Source organism: Struthio camelus, chromosome 18 (genome assembly GCF_040807025.1).
Source record: "Struthio camelus isolate bStrCam1 chromosome 18, bStrCam1.hap1, whole genome shotgun sequence".
NCBI classification, from domain to species: Eukaryota; Metazoa; Chordata; class Aves; order Struthioniformes; family Struthionidae; genus Struthio; species Struthio camelus.
Genome location: NC_090959.1, coordinates 13,257,892 through 13,279,483, shown reverse-complemented (window position 1 = coordinate 13,279,483; position 21,592 = coordinate 13,257,892). Strand labels below are relative to the sequence as shown.

General features: G+C 40.5%; 1 long non-coding RNA gene across 1 annotated transcript in view; it reads left to right on the top strand.

The window, feature by feature from the left end:
* The window catches only part of LOC138061531 (uncharacterized), a 120,497-nt gene that overhangs the window by 21,690 nt on the left and 77,215 nt on the right, over positions 1-21,592 (top strand). The gene's annotated exons all lie outside the window — the stretch shown is intronic.

The window sequence follows — 21,592 nt, the reverse complement described above, 5'->3', positions numbered from 1 at the left end:
CTGCTTGCAAGTCTCTCAAGCTAGGTATGGGAGAGGTTTGCATTAAAGAAGAACTTTAGTAGGTCCACAAATTGGCATTTTTGTTGATTAGGTAGAAAGGATTTTATTTATTTTTAATAACTTTTAATGCTAAACACTGTTGTAACTTTCTGCTACAAGCCCTATCTTCTCCTATCTTTTCTTATGTTTAAATGGAATTTCCTTTATTTCAGTTTGTGCCTGCTGCCTGCCTCTTGTCCTTTCACTGAATACCACTGAGAAGAGTCTGGCTCTATCTTCCTTACACCCCTGCATCAGGTATTTATACACGCTGATAAGATCTCCCCTGAGCTTTCTCTTCTCCGGGCTAAACAGTCCCAGCTATCTTAGCCTCTCCTCGTATGACGGATGCTCCAGTGCTTTAATGATCTTTGTGGCCCCTTTGCTAGAATTTCTCCAGTTTGTCCATATCTTTCTTGCACTAGGGAGCCCAAACTGGACACGGCACTCCAGATATGGAAGGATCACATCCCTTGATCTGCTGGTAATGCTTTTCCTAATGCAACCCAGGAATGCTGGTGGCATTCTTAGCTGCCAGGGCACATTGCTGGCTCATGTTCTACTTGTTGTCCACCAGGACCCCCACTTCCTTCTTGGCAAAGCTGCTTTCCAGCAGGTCATCTCCCAACTTGTAGTGATGCATGGAGTTATTCTTCTCCAGGTCTTTGTTAAACTTTATGATATTCCTGTTTGCCCATTCCTCCAGCCTGCCAAGATCCCTCTGAATGACAGCACAACCATTTAGTGTATCAAACACTCCTTCCAGTTTTGTATCATTGGCAAACTTGGCGTAGGGCACGTTCAGTCCCATCATTCAAGTCATTAATGGAAATGTTAAACAGTGTTGGCTCCAGTATTGAACCCTGGGGGACACCAGTAGCGACTGGCCTCTAGCTGGACTTTGTGCTGCTGATCACCACCCTCTGAGCTTGGCAGTTCAGCCAGTTTTCAGTCCACCTCACTGTCCACTTGTCTAGTAAGTACTTCCATCAGTTTGTCTGTGAGGATGTTATGGGTCGCAGCACTGAAAGCCTCACTAAAGTTGAGATCAACAACATCCACTGCTGGATGTTGCTGGATGAGAGGAAGTTGCTTAGCTTATCCACTAAGCTAGCCATGGCATCATAAAAGGCTATCACTCAGGTTGGTGAGAATTTCCCCTTTGTAAATCCATGCTGACTACCCCCAATCACCTTCTTGCCCTCATATGTTTGGAAGAAGTTTCCCAGATTATTTGCTGCATCACCTTCCCAGGGATGGAGTTGAGGCTGACCAGCCTGTAGTTGCCCAGATTCTCCTTTTTGCCCTTCTTGAAGGCAAGAGAGACATTTGCTTTCTTCCACTTCTCAATAACGTCTCCCGATCACCACAACCATTCAGAGATAATTGAGAATGGCCTTGCAATGACATTGGCCAGCTCACTCAGCTCTCATGGTGTCTCCCATCAGGTCCCATGGACTTATGTGTGGCATAAGCACTCTGCTTTAATGTTCCCTAACCTGATCTTCCTCCATTAAGGGTAACTCTTCCTTGCTCCAGTCTTTCCCTCTGGTCTTAGAGACCTGGGGTTCCTGAAGGCAAATGTTACCACTAAAGACCAAGGAGAAGAAGACATTGAGGACCTCAGCTGTTTCCGTGTCCTTTGTCACCAGGTCCCCTGCCCCATCAGCAGTGGACCCATATTTTCTGTAGTCTTCCTTTTGCTGCTAGATTTGCTGTCAATGGATTTGCTACTTAAGCTTCTGTTGAGTTTAGTAACATCTGAAAAAAGATGTTAAATACTTCCATGGAAAACCTAGACTTTTCTTGCAAGGCCCAAAACTGATAGACTTTCTGAAATACCTTGGCTGAAAAATTGCCTAAGAACACAAAACATTTCATGTTTTTGAACCTTTTTTGTTTACTTGCTTTGTAATGAAATAACAAAAACGTTTGAGGAAAGCAGACTCTTTCCTTGCAAATCTCCATCCTCTTAAAAATGTTATTTTCCCATGACAAAGGTTTAGTGGAAAAAAAGCAATGCGCACTGGGGATTTGCTTGTGAGCCTACCCAAGGCAGAAGTGTTTAAGACCATTCCTTGGTGAGATAGAAAATGTGTCCCTTCCCTCTGCAGTGATCACTTTGTGAGCATGGTGAGGCCATCTGAAGGTATGCTTCTGATCTCATGTGGCTCAGAGGAAGTTCTGACCTGTCTAAAGACCTCAGAGGAGACCGTGGGATGGAAATACCCAAAAGAACAAGCTACATCAAAAGTCTTACGCTGGTTACAGTCAATATACATACGTTTCTTGTCGGTAGAATGGCTTGTGCTCCGCTTAAATTCTGTATATGAGATTTTGTCTTCCATTGGAAATTTACAGGTTACCAAGAGTATTGAATTCTACATTATCAACTGTGGGCCCCAGATTCCACTCTTAAAATATTATTGTCTAGTTTCCGCATGCTGAATTGGCTGCATGTCAGCTTCCTGAGCTCTGCTTTCCAACTTCAGTACTTGCCTAAATTTTACTTCTCTTGAAACATTTTTGTTAGTGTAGTGAATGGAAAAAGTTTTACCATTATGCTCAATCCGTAAGTTTATTCTACTCTTTCTGAATGGATAGATAATTTTCTTTACAGGAGACATTTTTTTTCAGTATGATTCTGATCCAAGATCATTACATAATCAGGATTACAGATTGTAAAAAGACAATTCCAGAAAGAATGTTGCAAACACACACACAGAAACATGCACACACATATGCACACACACACACACACATATATGTATATATATATGCATATATGTATATATACACAACCCTGGAGAGGAGTATAAACCCAATGAATACTATAGAGCAAGCTCATGTTTCATTGCTACGGCCTGCCTAATTGTTAGACTTTTTCGTTAAGGCTTACTGAAGGCTAGAGAAAGAAAGATTTCACTTAGGCTTTGGATTAGGTACTGAATGAAACCAGACAGCCAAGGAACCTAGATCTTTGCCCTATTGCTGAAACTTCTAAGAGTCAAAAAGACTCATGAAGAACATACATAGTCTGACGTTGACATTCATCTTGAGTGCTATTGACCTCCTTGATTTCAGTGATACCTCTTTACACAGGAGTATGTCAGCTGCTGCAAGCTATCAGGTCATTATCATGCTATGCATAATACTTCTCTGAAAACAAAATGATTCCCAGAGATTGACCATGTTGACCAGTTCTTGTGGCCTAGTATAGAAATACCATTTTGGCACGAGATGGTACCTGGAATAGCCTTGACCAGCAGAAGCTGTGACTCTGGGGAGTTAGCTTTCCTGTTCCAGTCATGTACACAAGTATTCAGTGTTTGTCATAGAGGAATATATCTTGGAATAGATTTTGAATAGATCAGTGGCTTTCCTAGACTGATGTCACGTTTTGAAGTGTGGTCTAGTCAAAATTTGAGAGAGCGATATAAATTTAGTTCTTTCCTTTAGTATACCATTGGAAGGCATTTCTCCTTATCCCACAGTGCTAACTGGCTTCCATTTATGATCTGTCTGTCAGTATTGGAAATTTTTACCTGACTAGAAGACTGAGACAGAGTACTGAGCATGCATGAGCCATAGAAGGGTTAACGAAACCAAAGCATTCTTGTGGCTGCACAATCTAGTGTGATCTTTTGAGAGGGAGACGGCACCAAGAACAGAGTTTCATTTATTTTGCACAGGCAAACTCAAGACAATAGAATTTCATTTGTTTTCATCTGTGAAACCCATAGACAGACCAAAAAGGAATAGAGGTGAAGGGTTATGGAACTCATATTTTTCTGTCCTCTGTGACTGTGTCTTCAGTATTTCTTGTGATACTGCTTTCAGCATAGTGACCTTTGAATAAACAGGACTGTGGTGTCCTAAGAGAAGTGAAATAAAAAGCGCAGACAAATTTTGAAAACTCCATCAGGTTTCTGACTTCTCTTCAGCAAAACTGGATACACAGAGTGGACTTTAAATATTAATATAATCCAAAACATAAAGATCTAGAGAAGACCCCCATGAGAATCTCTCACTTTAACTGTTAATTTGCTTCTACTTAAGAATAAAAAATAAATCCACTGCACATTTAGCAATATTATAGGCATGTCAGAGAGAGAAAAAAAAAATCTTTTTTTCAGGGTCTATGTATTTGTTGGAAAGTTTATACCCAACTTTTTTTTCTGTAAACATAAGTATCACCAGCATTTTACTGCTGATACTAATAATTTAAGCAACGTCTCATGAAAGCTAGAAGAATTGCCTTTCCCATTTGTGGCACAGAGCCCATGGTTCCTATTCAAATCAGTCAGTCGAAAGAAGGGAAAATATCTGTGCATCTGTACATCCCATTATATCCTAACCTCTGAATGCAGAAATGGCATGAGAGTATCAAAAAGCTGTAAAAGTCATTCATGAAAGCCTGCTGTGGCTTATTATGAACTCTACTCTACCTGCCTACCTCAATATAGTGTTTTATTCATTCCACGTGAACAGCTTTTAGAAGGGCTGCTTACTTGTATCCGTACTACAGCAAACTGTATTGGTTCCTGTTCCAAGCACACTTTCACATTACTCATAAACTTTCCAACTCTCAGACCAACTTTATTATAGTCCATCTATTTTCCCTGGAAGATGGCATTTGGGGCTGCTTTCAGGACTGCACTACAGAATATGCTGTGACTAGATACATAGCTATTTCCTTAAAACATGAGCTAAACAGGCACAAAGTTAAGGCAAGTTATGCTGAACCCTGGGTCTCAGGCCAGCCTCTTTGTCTTACCATCCTGTGGGAAGTTCTGATGTGAAGGTAATACCGGTAATAGGGAGAACTTCTGTGATAGTGGTTTGCTATCTATTTGGCCACAGTGGTATCAAAACCACCTGGCGAACGTGCAGGCAGCATCTACTTTCAAGCTCGATCTGATAGCAAAACTCATGACCTCATTACGGACTGTGAGCAGGATGTCTATGCAATATGTGGAGAGGCTTAGTAGGGAGGGCAAACATTTTTCACTTCATATATCATTGCTCACAGCTCACTGCTGGGATTCCACTAAGTCAGCCAGTGCTAAAATGTTGTGGAAAATGAAATTTCCTGGGTTATTGTTTTTGGCAGTTCTAATTACATTGGACAATTGGGCACAGGAACTAACATGAAAGTTTCTGATCTTAATAAGAAAAAGACATGCTTCTAGTTAGCCTGCTGTGGTATCTAAGCAAAAAAATGACCCTCTCCTTCCTGAACTGAAGCAGATGTTTAGTATTCTCACCATCCAGAGCAGTCTTTGCATCTGTCTGTAAAGTAACATCACTTTGTGCAATACTCCAGCAAAAACCAGAGTATGCAGCACCTGCTGATTTCAAAGCAAGATCCCACCTGATGCATGTTTCTTTTCCATAGCTGCTCTTTCCAACAACTTAATGGCTTAGAGTTTAACAGTAACTGAGGCAGAGAAATAATTAGTAGGCTGGAAAATCAGCAAGGAAAAAATTACTTACTGCCTCACCTTTGAGTTTCAGTCTTCAGCAACTGCAGGCCTTTCTGTTTCATTAATCAGCCTCAAGCTAGAGAAATGCCTGCTGCTCCATTCCTCCTCCCTGCAGCAGTGTGCAGACAGGGGGGTTGGGTGATAATGCTCAGTGTTGCAGATAGAGCTAAGTCTAATTTGCAGCCCTGGCTGAGGAAATGGAAAGAGGGCAAAGCTGGTTTCAAAACTGACTCAAAACTAGTTTTAAGCCACCTCTCTTCCCCCAGTTGGTGGATATAGATCAGAGCAGCATGGTTATCTGTGTGACTGAAGGACAACGTGGTCTGGTCTTTTATTGCCCTTTTCATCTTGGTATCCAAACTCCTGTCCGCATACGGCGACCACCAGCCTGCTCTGCTTTGTGGCTGTAGTAATGCAGCATGTTTCTGTTCCTCAGGCAGTGCTGTAGAGGGTTGTTGTGTGTGCGTGGGTACACGTTACTGCTGTGCTGAGGAAATCCCAGGAAGAGCAGCTGCAACTCCCTCACTGAGCATAGGCTGATTCTCAAAGTAAAATAGACATTAGATTCCACTATTAATGGAAGATGATGGAGGCAGGACTGTGTTTAATACTTCCCCTAAAATAACTTTGCTTAGCATTGTGTTTATTCTGACCAGGGAGGGATCATTATGGCTTACATTGCCTCATGTTGTTTGACAAGGCATGAGGAGGGAAAAACACTGATGTTAGAGAGGCGCAATCACTGGACAGAATAAAAAATCAGTAAATTTTCCTTAGTGCACAGGCAGGCAGTAAATAACAAAAACACTTAGTTTAAGTGATTAGCTCTTATTACTGCTCTTCAGTTATCTCTGCAGACTGTCTAAGGATGACCTTGAATCAGGCCTTTCTCCCATTTGCTCTCCCACATACTCCACCAGCTTTGTGCAGCCAGCCGTGATTTTGCCCAGGCTCAGTCTGTGGTGTCCAGAGCTGTCAGGAGGCGGCAGCAGTCCCCTCCCCATGCTGCCTGCAGCTTTTCCCCGTGCCTTGGGTCACTGCCTTTGCTCTTCTACTGCCGAGCCTGAGGTCACGCGAACTCAACATCTGTACAAACCCCAAATGATTTCACATCCGAACTGTGTAGAGCAAACTTGCTCCAATTTTATTTGCAGCAGTCTAGGACTCCTGGCACTTTGCAAGGTTGCAAATAAGAATTTATATGTAACATTTCTGCATAGTGACTCATATCTGGACTTGTTTAAAATCAATAAATCTCTATGGAGTAAGCCCCCCAATTCAAGCCCAAGGCATACTGATCCCATTAGTCATTCTCTTTTTGGAGTGCCCATGAGTGATGTAGACTTCACAACATGATTAACAAACCCTAACTCTGAAGGATCAAAGTGGTGAAGGGAATGGGGTTGCTTGCTTCATGACAGACTGCTGTGATGTGCTACCTACACAGTGATAAAGGTTTACTCAAAGGAAGCACTGGGATCATTTGACCCGTGATTCACTGTAACTATTCAACCAAGGGGATCCTAAGATGCTTTATAGCAAGTTTAAACTAGCCAGGTAGCCAGCTCTGTTGAAGACACACGAAGAATAAAGTGTCTGAACTAGAAGTCTCATGTGGTAGAGTGACACCTCAGATAGATAGCAATCTAACAATGTGTACCCAAGCTGACGTGAGCAATATCATGTCAGGTTTCCTAATGAATATAATAAAAAAGGCACAATCAAACCCTTCTCTTGGAAACTACTAATGATGTGGAGACTGCATTTTCAATTAATAAAAAAATTGGAAAATTCCTGATGCTTTCTTCGAAGCTCCAGCTCTGAGGGAGATGAGCAGGTTATTTAATATTTCCATTCCCTTCCCATCTCATCCCATCATACTGACTAAAGGAACATTACACTTTGCAGCTGAAGTGCTTTGAAGACACCACCATGGGTAGCCTGCACAAACTGTATTACTTTCAAGGTTGAGTGCTGACTTTGTTCTCTTCCAGTCTGCTAACGCACAGCTGTAAGCGGTTGGCCTCTACTTCCAGTAGTTTTAATGCTTCTAAATCATTTGCAACACTGGGGGTCTATGATTCTGTCATGCACATGTAGCATTTCTTGAATTGTAGTGATACCTTGATATCATGAAGGTCAGGGCTCCCTGAGGTAAATACTAATGTCAGTTAGTCCCTGCCATAAGGAACTGGTAGTTTAAATAGACAATTTCAGTCTTAGTGAGAAGTGCAGCCCAGAGGGACTACTTGCTTGCCACAAGTCAGATGCAAAGGAGGGAGAAGCACCCCCTCCTCAGATGCCTGGGGTTAACCTGGGCAGTCTGACTGCAGGGTGGCTCTGGTCTGTGCAGCCTGGACTCCTGACAGTCTGGAAGGCAGGGGATTAGAGAGCCATGTGGGAGAGAGGGAGAGCCCAGCTTGAACGCCTTGTTGCCAGATGCTCTAGTTTTTCACTAGGCTTCCCTGCCATGAAACAGGTGGGCCAGGGGAAAGGTCCTGCTTGACACAGAGGGAGGTGGAGGTATCGTCTGGGTCCTACCCCTGTCTGGGCTTGGTAGAAGGACCACAAACCTAGGAGTTCAGAGTAGAGAGAACAAGCTTCTCAGTAGCTCCATTTGGGCCCACCGCTTACACATGGCTGTGTCCATTCCTGTGGGAGCTCAGGGTAAGTTTCTTCCAGGCCCTGTGCAGTGTTGGAGTCACTAGGTCATACTCTGTGGAGAGATGGAAAATGCTACTGTCACTGATGGAGCATTAAATGCCAAACAAGAGCTGGTAGTACATGGCCAGGAGATTTAGAAAAAATGCTAAAGTAAAAGCATCACAGACTTAAAAAACTGTCATTGAATGAGAGCCCAGGAGTACTGGCTGTACTGAATACTACCTGGAGTAATATTTCTCAGTTATTTTCTAAAACTTTTCTTTCCCTTTTTTGTAAAATAATCACAACAATAATGCTAAAGAAAACCTCTTCAAAAACAAAAACACTTCTGTTGTTGTTGAATTTTCTGAATGCCAAATACCTGGTGAGTTAGTCTTTGGAAGAACAAGAAAAGTTTGTTCTTTGTATGCGTAGATTGTTTTGGCATATTGTTTGATTCTGCTTTTGATAGGGGTCATGTTTCTGGGCTTAGCTGGATAGTTTGTTTGTTCCTATTCATTAAAAGGGACCCTGCAGCTATGTGGGGAGGGAATGTGGTATTACATTATTATTGCTCCAAAAAGTATGGACAAAAATGTATTGTAAAAATTCCAAGGTTTCTAGCAGGAGTTCTCTCAGTAATAAATGCTCTCAGTCTGCTGGAGTGTAGTTAATGTGCTAGCATTGTATTGGGCTAATTAGGCAGATCCTTGAGGTACAGAGTTAAAATATACAAATAATTCTGGATGTAGTCTATTGGTGCAGGAGTTCTTTGCAATGGATAAGGAGGACAACAGCTTCCAGACTCAGTTTTTGCTTTGGTCACCTCCTCCCCTAGCCTTTTTCATAATCAAATAACAATGCATGTGATACTACAGGGCCCTGTCTCCCTGATGCAGGATAAAAGTACATTAATGCCGATAAGAGTTATTCATAGCCTGGGGCAGGAGCCAAAAGGCCCATGGAGAAGATCAGTACTGCAGAGACCAGAACTTCTTGTGAGATATTGTTTTCTCTTGTTGGAGTTTGCATTAGGGCTGGAGGTCTATAGCACCTTGCAAGACTAGGATTGATGGGCTTTACTTCTTCAACAAAGAGGAAAAAAAAGTCAAATTGTCTTCTTTTTCTCTCTCTTGAGCTGTGCAGATTGCTGACATGGGGGCATTAACTAAAATAACTGTAGTTGTTCTAGAACAGCACTGGGTGTTCTCTTCCAGAAAAAAGTGCCTGTGCTCTTGACTCATTGTGCCCTCCCAGAACAGAGAATAATATGGTTTTTTTTTTTTTTCTGGAATAAATTGTCGTCATTGGGATATTATTCCCAGAGAGCCAATTTATACTGGAATAGCTAATCCATAATAAATTATTCTGGTCCACCATATGGTCAAAGCCACACCTATTGCACTGAGGCCAATATTTCACTTCCTCTGAGAAGTTCTCTAGCCCATCGTTAGCTTTTCAGAACCCTTAGAGCATTACTATTGTTTGCACTGGCAGCAAGGCTTTTCACATGGTTGGCTTTAATATTTAGGTCCATAACTCAGAGGAGAGTGGAACTTGTAATCTCTCTTTATTTGGCTTTTGCTGTCTTCTCTCTATCTAGCTCTTTACTCATTCATGGAATTGGCTTGCACTGCCAAAGACATGTTTCCCCTGCCACAGAGTAACTTTTCCATGAAGAAAGTCACAAGAGGTTTCAGCTTTGCTGTAATTCAGAGTAATGACAGCCTAATAGTATCTAACCTCCTACAAAGTTCTCAGAAAACAGGGAGGGCGGCATTCAGTACTGCAAACAAATCACTGCGTTCCACTATGCAGATAAAAACAACTGCCTAAGAGCTCTGAATCGATCAGAATATTCATGGCTCTAAATAGAGAAACCTTTATAACCCACTCTGTCTTTCTGCATTCCAGAGTTACTGTGAGGAAAGCCATAAAGAGACCACAGTATCTGTTCTTTTATGTACCCGTCTTTATTATTTTTGCAGTCCAACATAGTTGGGGGTATCCAATGCATGTGCAGCAGAGGTATAGAAAAGTGTTTCAACCCACATTTATTGCATGGAGTTCTGTGAATGGGCATGATGTTATCTTGCTAGCCCGACACCAGAGAGAAGGAAATGAAGCAAACATAATACATTTGGGTCAAATAGATGCTTTCTACTGAGCAATGGCTTTGTTTCAGGTAGATAATCTTGGCTTTAATGTCCTTTGCAATTTTTAATTAAAACATTGTGGCTTCCAAGGGTTCATTAATTTGTTCCTTTCGTAGCTTTGACCCACATGACTGATTCTCCACTCCTCTGCACTCTGTATAACCATTACCCTTGCACAGAGTGTAAACGCTGTTCAAACTCCGGTTTGTACAAGTGGAATAACTCTTGTGGCAGTTTTTCAAATGAAACTGGAAAAAGGGATGCATTTTCAAAACTGGGATGTTTCCTCTTTATAGTTTTAATTTTCCAGGTTTTCTTTAAAATTCAGAAATATTAAGGGGTTAAATTTTTTTGTGTTTTGAGTTTTAGTTCCCTCCTTTCTCCCATTTTTGTCACTGAAAGCGAAGGAAGTGTGAGTGTAAGGTATTTTGTCCTCCATTTCTCTTTTCTGTGCCACTTTGTAGATTTCAAATCACCTTCAATATTTGTCTAATAGCAAAAGACAAAATAAAACTCCATCACTTCATAAACTTTCTGAAGTTGAGTATGGAAAAATTAAATAGTGAAAAGGAGAAAAGTGAAAGTGAGAGAATTAAAAGCAAACCCAAAACTATTCAAAAAAGCAAAGCAAAAATTATTCTCTGCTTTTACTGTGTTTATTGACTACAAAGCCCTACCTTCTCTTTCTTTTTTCCTTGGATCTCCAGTAAAAATAGACTTTCCCACAGATTAAAATCTCATCCCTGTGTTTATTGACTACAAAGCCCTACCTTCTCTTTCTTTTTTCCTTGGATCTCCAGTAAAAATAGACTTTCCCACAGATTAAAATCTCATCCCTCCAGTCTGACACCTTTTAGTGCCTTCAAATATTAGATAAGAATTTAGTCTTGGATATGTACTTAGCATATTAATAATTATTGTTACAAACCATTGTCATAACTCATGTTTGATTAGTGAACAGTGCTGGGTAGGGAACCTGGCTGAACGTTCCTTTGGAACGTCATTGACAGCACCGCATTTGCTACTTCAAAGGACTGTTCTCTTAATGCCAGGAGTCAGATTTCCCTTTGACAGTATATGAGCAAATTCCACCAGTTTGACCCATTGGTTGAAGTCACTCACTTTTCCACTGAGTCTGGATGATTTTGACACATACCTTCTGTTTAAATTGTTGAAAAAACAGCTCTCTGAAACCTGTGACCTGCTATGAAAATTTGCATCTTTTCATATACTGTGAAGACAATATTAATCACTGAGATAACCTCTCTCTCTCAAAGTTGTTACTGCAAGACCAGATGCTTTACTGAAAGCATAGCTTAGGTAGCGCAGGCTGCAGAAAGCACTTGGTGGAAAGCTATGGCTTGTGAGGTACAGGCAATCGGACTCAATAATTATGCCCCTTATATCCTTAAACACTGTCAGAAGGAGGCAGTGGCCTTCTGAGTTCCCTTCAGGAGCTGGGCAGGATCTACTCTGGTAGCATATGCCCTCCAAACAAAAAGCACACTGTCCCCTTTATTTAAGAATGAAATCTGAGACAGGGTCATGTTCTAAGCAGATATGCAGAATAACAAACTGGCAGGAGATAGAAGTAAAATGAATTCTGGTAACAGAACAGACTTTAAACTGGAGGGCTAATTATAAACAAACAAATTAAAAATATATATATAACCTGGGAAGAACGCACCTGCCCTTACCATTGTCCATTCCAGTTCATTTTGTATCTAAAATTATGTTTACTCTCAAGAGGATTTCGTGTCCCTCTCAGAGCAGAAATCCTCTTTGCTATTCTGAGTGTCTGTTCAAGAGTCAGAGCGGCAGTGGATGTGTATTTCAAAGGCAAGAATAAAAGACAGATCATTGCTTACATGAATCTGACCTTGCAACCCAAATGTTTTTTGCAGTTCTTACTTTCCTGGTTGGATGTTTCAGTATTCCTGTATTTCCGCTAAGGGACAGACAGACCAGACAGAAATACACTTAGTGCTGAAGAGACATGCTTGTACCCATGAAAGGTGTAAGCCATTTTCTCTCTCTCCCCTCCCCTCCCTTCCCCTCCCCTCCCCTCCCCTCCCCTTCCCTTCCCTTCCCTTCCCTTCCCTTCCCTTCCCTTCCCTTCCCTCCCCTCCCCTCCCATCCCGTGTCTCTTCCCATGTTTATACAAACACCAGGGTTAAGCAATGAATGATGCCAGGAAAGACCCGGACACGTGAGTCAATAGCTTTGCTTTCAACAGTCTACTGCTGTTTATCTTTCTGCATGTGGTAGATGTAGACTGGAGAAATCAATGTGCTGAAAATAAGCACAAAGGTTTGCATCAGGAAATGGAGACCTATTTCTCTATTCTTTGAACTCTTTCTTCCATCAGGCGTTTTCCTAGACATGGCTCTGTATGCCATCATTCTTAGTCTCTTTCTCCCTTTCCCATCTCTTCTCTTTTCTGCCTTTGTATCTCACTCATACCAGTTCTTTTCTGGCCCTTCCTCATCTTGTTTCAGCTGTACCATCTCTAGCTCCTGCTGGACACAGCCCCTTCTCCATGAGAAAGATAGTGCTCCTGGCCCTGTGAAAACATCCCAGTATGACATGATGGAGGACCTGAAGTATTCCCTATTACACACTCTTTGAAGAAGTGGCTCCATATTTTCATTTGGAATTAGCAGTGCTTTGAGCAGAAGGCTGGACTATAGGATTTCCAGAAGCCCTTTCCAACCTAAATTACTTGATTATTTTATGATTTACTGTGGGACTCTGGGGTGAAATCTTTCCACGAATCAATGAATTCCAGCCTTTCTTTTTTCTTCTGCAAGGGAGGTGTCTAAACAGTGAGTTCACACCTCTTGATAAGCATCCCTTTCAGTCATTTGTAATCTCTTAGAAGTAGATTAGAGAACACTCCATCCCTTCTCTCCCAAAGGTCCACAGATCATCTCCCAAAAGACCATAGTCCTAGTGAAAACAGGAGAGTTAGATCAGACAGTTTGGACATTTGACTGAGTACCCACGGGGTGAAATTCCAGAGTATATAAGCTTGCAAACGGTGGAAAAACAGGATTTCACAAAACAAGCAAGAAAGTCCTAGGCTAGTCTGATGACAGAAATGCCTCCCAAAAACATCCATTTCTTGACGTAATGACATTGGCACCCAATCCTCTTTCATAACCAAAGTAAGGGATACTAATCTTCCCTCCATCTTTTTATAAACTATGATTTCCTGCTGCTGGGGGCATGGGGCAGCACTGAGTAAGGGACATAATCTTTGAAGGGAGAAGTGATATGAGACACATCTCTCTGCTTGCCATTTGCTTTAGGCTAATACTACGGTGAAATCAGCTCCCTTCTTGTTCATTTTGGATCCTGTCTGAGGCATTTAGCTCTCCCTGTGCTTTCTGTAGGCGGCTTATGTGTTCTGGAGCACTCTGGGGTTCCCATGGGGCCAGGCAGCTAACATGAGACTTTGCGATATCTGCTCTGATATCCAGATCTCTTATTTTTACCTAGCTCTAGATGCCCAATGGGACGAGACTGTGCGGAAAAGCTGTGGGTTCAGAATCCAGAACTTAGGATTCTTTTGAGTGTCACATGCTCAAATACTAGATTTTGGATTAATTTACATTATTGGTGACAAACCCCCCATCATTTTGCCTATAGCTAAAACATGTGAATTGGCAGCTTTTGCCAATTCACATATCTCCAAGATGCCCAAATTCTCCCATTTACCTTGCTCTGCAATTCACGTCATGCTGTTCTCTGCATGGGATGCAAAGATTTTGATCCATGCCACATGCTGCACATCTTCCCAATGAAGCAAAAAGCCTCCCTTGCTGGCTGGTACCCTGCTGACATCCCATTTCTTCTAATTAGGACCCTGAGTAGTTAGTGCAAAATATAAATGTGGCAGGATTCCAAGCTGCAAAAAGAAGGGAAAGTGAGGGAAAAAAATAGTTGGATAGCTAAGGGAATATGTAAATGTATTTAAAACAGATGATTCTAACTGCAGTGAACAGGGGAAATTCTTTTTTCCAACTGGATGGCTTTAATCAAAAATGATAGTTCATACATCTGCTCTTTGAAGATAAGCCCGCAGTTACACAAAACACTTAAAGAAAGAAGCTGTGGTGTGCTGATGAGACCTCAAAAATTCTAACCCATGACTAGGAAGATTATAGTCTGGTTACCTCAGCAAGTTGCTAATTCTGAAATATTAGACCGAGTTATTTGTCCTGTCTGAGGCAAGAAAGGGATGCCCGTAGATTGTGCCAAACCAATTAAGACATTTTACAAATCATTAGTGAAGTCTCTTCATTGAACAGGCATCTCCCCTCCAGCCTCTCCCTGACTTTTCTACAATTGTTTGACCTAGAAAGGTAGCTCTCCATCATCCTGGCATTTATTTTATAACACAAGGTAAAGATTATAAATTAAAGCAAGCCTTCTTCTGGGGAATATAGGGCTTCTCTGGAAACTGCAAGCTCAAATTTAAGTTGGAATTAGAGATTCCACCTTCATAACAGTCCATCAAATTAGATGGATACCTTTCTGACGTGATCTCAGGGAAAAAATTTCCAGAACAGAGAGAGGGAGAATGCTAAGTCAAAAGAGAAAGAATATTCGGGATCACTGTTTGCACAGTATTTCTTAGCATTTAGATTCTTGACCGTCACGGTCCCACTGAACCTACTGAGAGGATCTATATGACCTTGTTTTGACATTCCCTCCTTCACAACAGTGCTTGAGACTCTTTATTACTGGGAAGCTTTTACTAGTAGGAGGCTAGGGAGGTGTCACAGCCTACAATGCTTTCCCCTTGTTTTGCCTTTCAGTATAAGGCACAAAGCTGTACTCTTATCTTTATTTTGGGGGTCACGGCTTGCTTTTCTTCTGCCAGTATCATCCATCTCTAATAGCTCCCCTGACACCAAAGCGCTATAAAATCACTGTTATACTGAACCCCCTTTATTTTGGAGTTTTATATCCAGAAGTATGATATCTAGTGCCCATGGAGAATCTCAGTACTGGCCTCATACCTGCGATTAAGCTAGTCATCTGCTGGAAGAAGAGGGTCTAGCTGAGGCAGGGAGGAGAAGGCAGAGGGCAGGAAACTCTGTCTATATGCTTTAGAAAATGCTATTAAAATTATGCAGAGTGTTTTAGTTTGGGACATCTTCTACTATTTCTTTTACAGAGTTGTCCTGCCATGAACTTTCCAGACTGTATTTCCCTTTTTGTCCAGTATAGGATATCCACAGCAAGTAGTATTAGTCTTCCCTGGGTTGAGATTTTTCATTTACTTTGTACAAGCTGCACTGACAAGCTCTAAAGAGCTTCACAGCGATTTGTAAAATGGCTAAAATCCTGTAAATATTATATCGTCCTGCAGAGAGTATCTTTATGCTGTTGAGTGTTATAAATTCTGTAGCTGATGAGCCTTGCATTGAACTTCTTTTGTCCAGATCTAAACTGTAATTATTTAACAATTAATCCATCTTCCACCTCAGTGAAATAGGTAATATGAGTAGGTCAAGACTGTTTACACCTGGGGATTGTCTTCTTTCAGGTCCAACTCTTCTTTCGTCTTTTCTGGATGCTCTCATCAGAACAAAGCCTTCCCTACGAGACAGTTTAGCTGGGAGAAATTTGGGGCTGGTTCTGTGATAAAATCCTTCATAATTCCCTCTTCCACACTTGCCAAAGATGTTCCTACTTAGGGCTCAGGGATGCCCAATGTAAATTCTCTTTCCATTTTCTGTCAGTGTTTTCCCTATGTTCCCATGGTGTTTTACCCTCCCAGTTCTTGGGCTCTTCATGTTGGTGGCTGTTTTTACTTATTTCTCAACTCTCCTTGAAGGCATTGAGATGCTGTACTTCCAAAAGGTACCTTTCAGAAGTAACAATCATCTGTTTTAAACTTCCACTAATTTCGTAAGTCTAGACCAAAGGAAACATAGTGGCATTTTAAGGAGTTGCTAGCATAGCCAATTCAACAAAGAACAACCTGTTAGCAGTGTCTGAAATGACAGCAAGCAAGCTGAGAAAATAACAACAGTGTTTAACAAGAGGTGAGCCCACTCAGCGTGGCAGAGAATTGTTCACCCTGGTGCAGTGATTTAGTAGCTTTCTGCTATTCCATGTGTCTCTCCTGCAGAATAAAACTGCAGACATGAACCAGACAGGCCCTCCCCCTTGAGTTGCAGTGCACTATTAAAGGCTGCTCTGCTACTGAACAATGGCATTGCAGTTGCTGCAATTCCAATTATTGCATTCTTATTTTGCACTCAAGCATAACATTTTGGTTTAAGACCTTGCGGAGCAGTGCCTAGAGGTTAGCATACCTGAAGTGGCAATAGAAGGTTTTTTGGGAACCACAAACACTTGTGCCACAGTATTACACTGATTCTACTTTGTAGTTAGGGCTGAGCTACACATTTAATCCTATTTTATGTGCATGATACTTTTTGTGACATGCTTGGTACTGCCACATTTTAGTGATCCTTTATTTGTTCTCTTCAGGGCAGAAGGCTGTTCATTTTTCCATAGCTATACAACTGCTGCCTTGAAAGAAAATGTCTGCTTGCCACCTGATTTCATCTAGCTATTTAGTGTCTTTGGTGCTCTAGCTCTGGACATTTGCTTTCCTCTTTTTCAAGTCTTTTTAAGAACTGCATCCAATTCAGTCATGTAGGAACTTGCCTGAACTTTTTACCTGAAGACTGTTCTGTCCCCCAGAGAGTGGATGCTCAGTAAATTCATAGTCCAAAGCCCTATGACATTGGTGGGAAAAGTTCCCCTGAGCCCAGGGAGTTTGGAGAAAGCTGTGCAGAAGAAGACATAAAGATGTGAATGGTTCACACTCAGGACCACCTACTCTGGAGTCTTCCTGCCAGGCTCAAACAGCCCTACTTCGCCAAGTGCCATAAAACACAACGTTTGTGATAGTGCTTTAGCGTGAGCAGACATCTCAAGTTTGGGAGACTGACACTTTTTGAAGTTTCCTTTCAAGCTATCCAGCCCCACTGTCCTGAGCAGTGAAACACAAAATAACAGTTGTCATCGATGTTGTCTCTAAAGTTAAGATTTTGAAAAATCCCTTTTTTTTTTTTGTAAACTTAATTGTTCACTGCTTCAAATTATTTCTCATGTATACTGGTTCTAGAAAGAATTCATTAGGGACCCACCAGGAAATGTAGTAGATACAGATTTTACATGACAATTTTCCATTATCCAAAGTCTTTGGAGACTCGTGGAAGTGTTTTCTCTTTTGATTATGGTCACCCTACACTACACATCCTACACATCCTACACATCCTATTATAAGCAATTCTTAGGACAAAACGTACGCTCATGGATCTACCTATTTCTTTGGAAAAAGTGGGGATTTTTTACTAACAATTATGAAGATGGTCCATCCCCACTCAGTGGGGATTTTCCCAACACTGTGACTAGGTACATGGTTGGCCTGTTGCTGCTGTTCCCAAGTTGTTTCTGCAAAGTATTCATTGGAGTTATGTTATTATGTAAAGCAATTTAGTAAGTTATATAACATTTTATTTCACTTACCAGTCGTAAGGCTGCTAATTAGTCCTATGACTCGACAGCTATTCCAATTCCTAATAGTATCATCACACTGCGTATTTATTGAAAAATGTGTACCATGTTATCATTCTTCCGGCTGAAAGGGAACAACCTGCATCATGTTTGCTTAATTCAGTCTACCTATTCTCAGTTGTGTATTGAATCTTATTGTAATTTAGGTTCTAGCATTCGGCCATATCACAGCAATTAATAAATATGCAGATGCTGGGACTAGAGTAGTCTTTGTGCTGCTATAAATGATCATTTAGCTTCATGCTTTCTTTTTTATTTCTATAGATTGCTCTGCACCAATACAAAGGGGCTATTAATTTTATTCATTTTTGCAGGACAGTGTTGCTGCTGGTATAATCCCCACTGGCTGTGAGACTCCTCATAAATGATATTCAGTTCTCCCTGACAAACTCATTTCAAGTCATCAGGAACACTTTGTCAAATGTAGACCAAAAAAAAAAAAAAAATCAGCTGTCAGGAGGTTTCAGAGGGGTTGAATAGGCATGCAGATCTCTTTACTACATGTAAAATTAATCATTGTATTTCTGCTGTTAACTTGTTTTTCTATTTGTGTCGCACTGGGATTCTTAAATGACCTAATATTGAATCTGGTGAATTATAGGCTGGAAGACCACAGTGTTTATTATGCACTGACAGAGGATGGATTGATCTACTTCTTGTGGTTTTTTTTTCTCCCCTGCTTTGGATCCGTTTCCCTCTGATACCACCTCATTAATCATTCCTGGAATTCACCTTTCCATAAATACTTGGATAGACTTGTAATAATTTTTTTCTTAACCAGCTGTATTTTTAATGGTTTACTGTGCGATAAGGGCAAAACTAAAACAACACCATGCGGTGACTCATTTGTTAACACAAAGTGAAAACCAGGATGCAAGATTAATCTCAAATTCAATATTGCACCTCTATTAAAAACATGCAGTTCAGTATATCCCCAAATTTTGCATATGTTTGCATGCTTTTGCCTTCAGTAGGCCTGCAGGGAAAGCATTTGCTAAACAGCTTAACTCAATAGAAATGTACTTAAGCGTGTGCTTAAACTCATTTGCTTAAATGGGAGCTGTAATGCTTGAAGCTAGTACAAGTAATTTTAATAATTTAAATTCCACTTTTAAATATAATACATTTCACTCACATTTAAAATTGATATACTCAAAAATAACAATATTTAAGTGTAAAACTGAAAGACTGGGAAATGCTGAATTTTGATATTAGCTTTGATGCAGAACTAAGTCTTTGGTCTCTTTATGCTCACTTTCTTCCTCTGCAGAGAGGTTGATCAGCCTTAACTCATTCATTATTGTCCTTAATAGCTTTGAAGATATTTCTTACAACGTTGCTAATTCAATTAAACTTAGTATAGTAATAAAAGAATATTTACTACAAGAGAAATACTGGTAATAAATATGTTTGTATCATAACTTTTACTTAAAACTCTCTCTTTTGTGTTTCTTTTTAGAAATACATGGATTTCTTTATGCCACATAAAGATAGCGTGTAAAGGCACTGCACTTTTAGTGAATTTCCAATTCCTTCGCCTCATTTTGTTGTACTGAGTTTTACCAGCTGGCATTTCCTGAATATTGCATCCGTCAGCTCACCAGTTCATTAATTAAGAGTGTACATGTAGCTATTTGTAATTTTCTACTAGATAACGCCTGGCCTTCCTCACGCTTGGGGCCTTCTATGTGACAAGTAGGAGGAAGGCTGTCGGGATATGGCTGTGTCCCCATGGATTTCAGAGCGTTTTACTAGCGCACAAGCTAGGAGCGCTTCTTTCTTCTGCACAAAATTTCAAGGCAACTTATATTCCGTTGTGGATCTATGACGATCTGTTTTGCTAGGAAAACACATTTTTTTCCTTTTTTATTCAGTTCTCTATTGTAGAAAATAAAAACATTTGCCAAGCACATATATTTACAGAAATGAACAGGTTTTCCCAAAAAACAAAATGTTGAGAAGCAATTTTTCATACAAAAAGATTTTGGATGCAAAAAAGGTTGACCAGCTATTAGAGCTGCACAATAATGTTGTATGTTGGGTAACAGTATCCATTTTCTGAGTGATAGAGACAAGAAATATTTGCTATTTATAAATATGAATGCTAAAGGTTTGGAAAATAGATCTAGCTGTATGATTCTGGATGCCCCATTTTTAACTTTTGCCTACAGAGATTCATCTGCATTTACACAGTTAATCAGTACTAGGATTATATAAGCCAATATCCTGGTTGCCAAAGTTTTATCTAGTATAAATGTCATAGTGGCCAGCACTATCCCTTTTACATCAAATATATTGCGGCAATAGCTCAGATTTCTATTTGGAGTTAATTAAAGCTTCGAATATGAGATTCTTGGTTCCTGAACGTACCTGGATGCTTACTGATAATTTAAGTATTTTAACTGGCAAATCTTGCTCTTTTTATCCTTCTTTGGTCATGCTGATGTGTTCTGATATCCAATTTCCATGTCATAACTATTCTTTTGGGGGTTTGATTCTCTCTTGTGAGATTGTTGCTGCCCCAGACTGCAATGTAATAATAAATCAATCTTTTGAGGGTTAAATTAGACACTCCACTGTAGTGAGTGGGTAAAAACCCTCTGATCCCTGTGAGATGCTGAGCACCCTGAACATCTGTCAAAGTTAGTAGAAATTGGGGTTTATCAGTGGTTCTCAGAAGAGGTTAGCAACTTTCAGGATCAGACACTAAATAAAAAAGTAGAAATGTTTTTCTCTATGAAATAGATAGAGGTTTTAGATTGATTTTGGCTCTCCGTTTTAGAAATTCTCAGAGCTGTTACCATTGAAACTGCTGCCCAAGCATATTTGTCACTCATACAACATGGTGCATGCTCTTCTGTGTGTATGTTTTCACCTCAGTGTTTGAAATTGGTAAGAATCTGAAGTGCAGGTAGGAATATGTACTGGTGGAGCATTGGAATGGCAAAACAATTCCTTCTTAGGCTTTTTGGTGACACCTCTCAATTTTACTATTCCAGCAACACAACTTAAATTCATTCCCAATTACTAAGGAGACTGGTAGGCTTGGGGACTTGTAACAAAACAGGGGACCTTCTGATTGTATGTGGCATAGAGCATTAATGTCAGAAAATTATCTCTGACCAGATTTTAAGGCCCAATGCAATGAAGCACTTCCTTCTGAGTACAGTAGGTTTTCATTCCTCTTAGGTTCAAGTGTCCATCACATAAAATAATTGATAAATATTGACTTTAGGGCTTTAGTTAAAGCAGAGATGTCCTGGCATAGATTTACTTTGCCCCTTTATCTTTCGAGACCATTCCTCCAGGAGAAAATTTTGGATTATGTTTAGGCAACCCCCTGCTAAGATGTGTAGCAGTTTTGTCTAAGTTAATAAGCAGAACCTGTATGTTGTATACTGGTTTAGTTGCTCTTCATCAGATCGCTCAACCACTGGTTATTCCACGCCCCTCTCTGGGGTAAGGAGAGAACTTAATTTTCCATGGCTATCTATCCTGCTATGCTCATTATAAAGTACTATCCCAACCACTATTATCAAGCTATATGCATAGTCCAATATTCATTGCAATGGATTTCTAATTAAATTAGTATGAGCTTTGGCAGATACATCCATACAATAGTCAATAACTCTCCTTGTCACCTACCTACCACATACATGTACA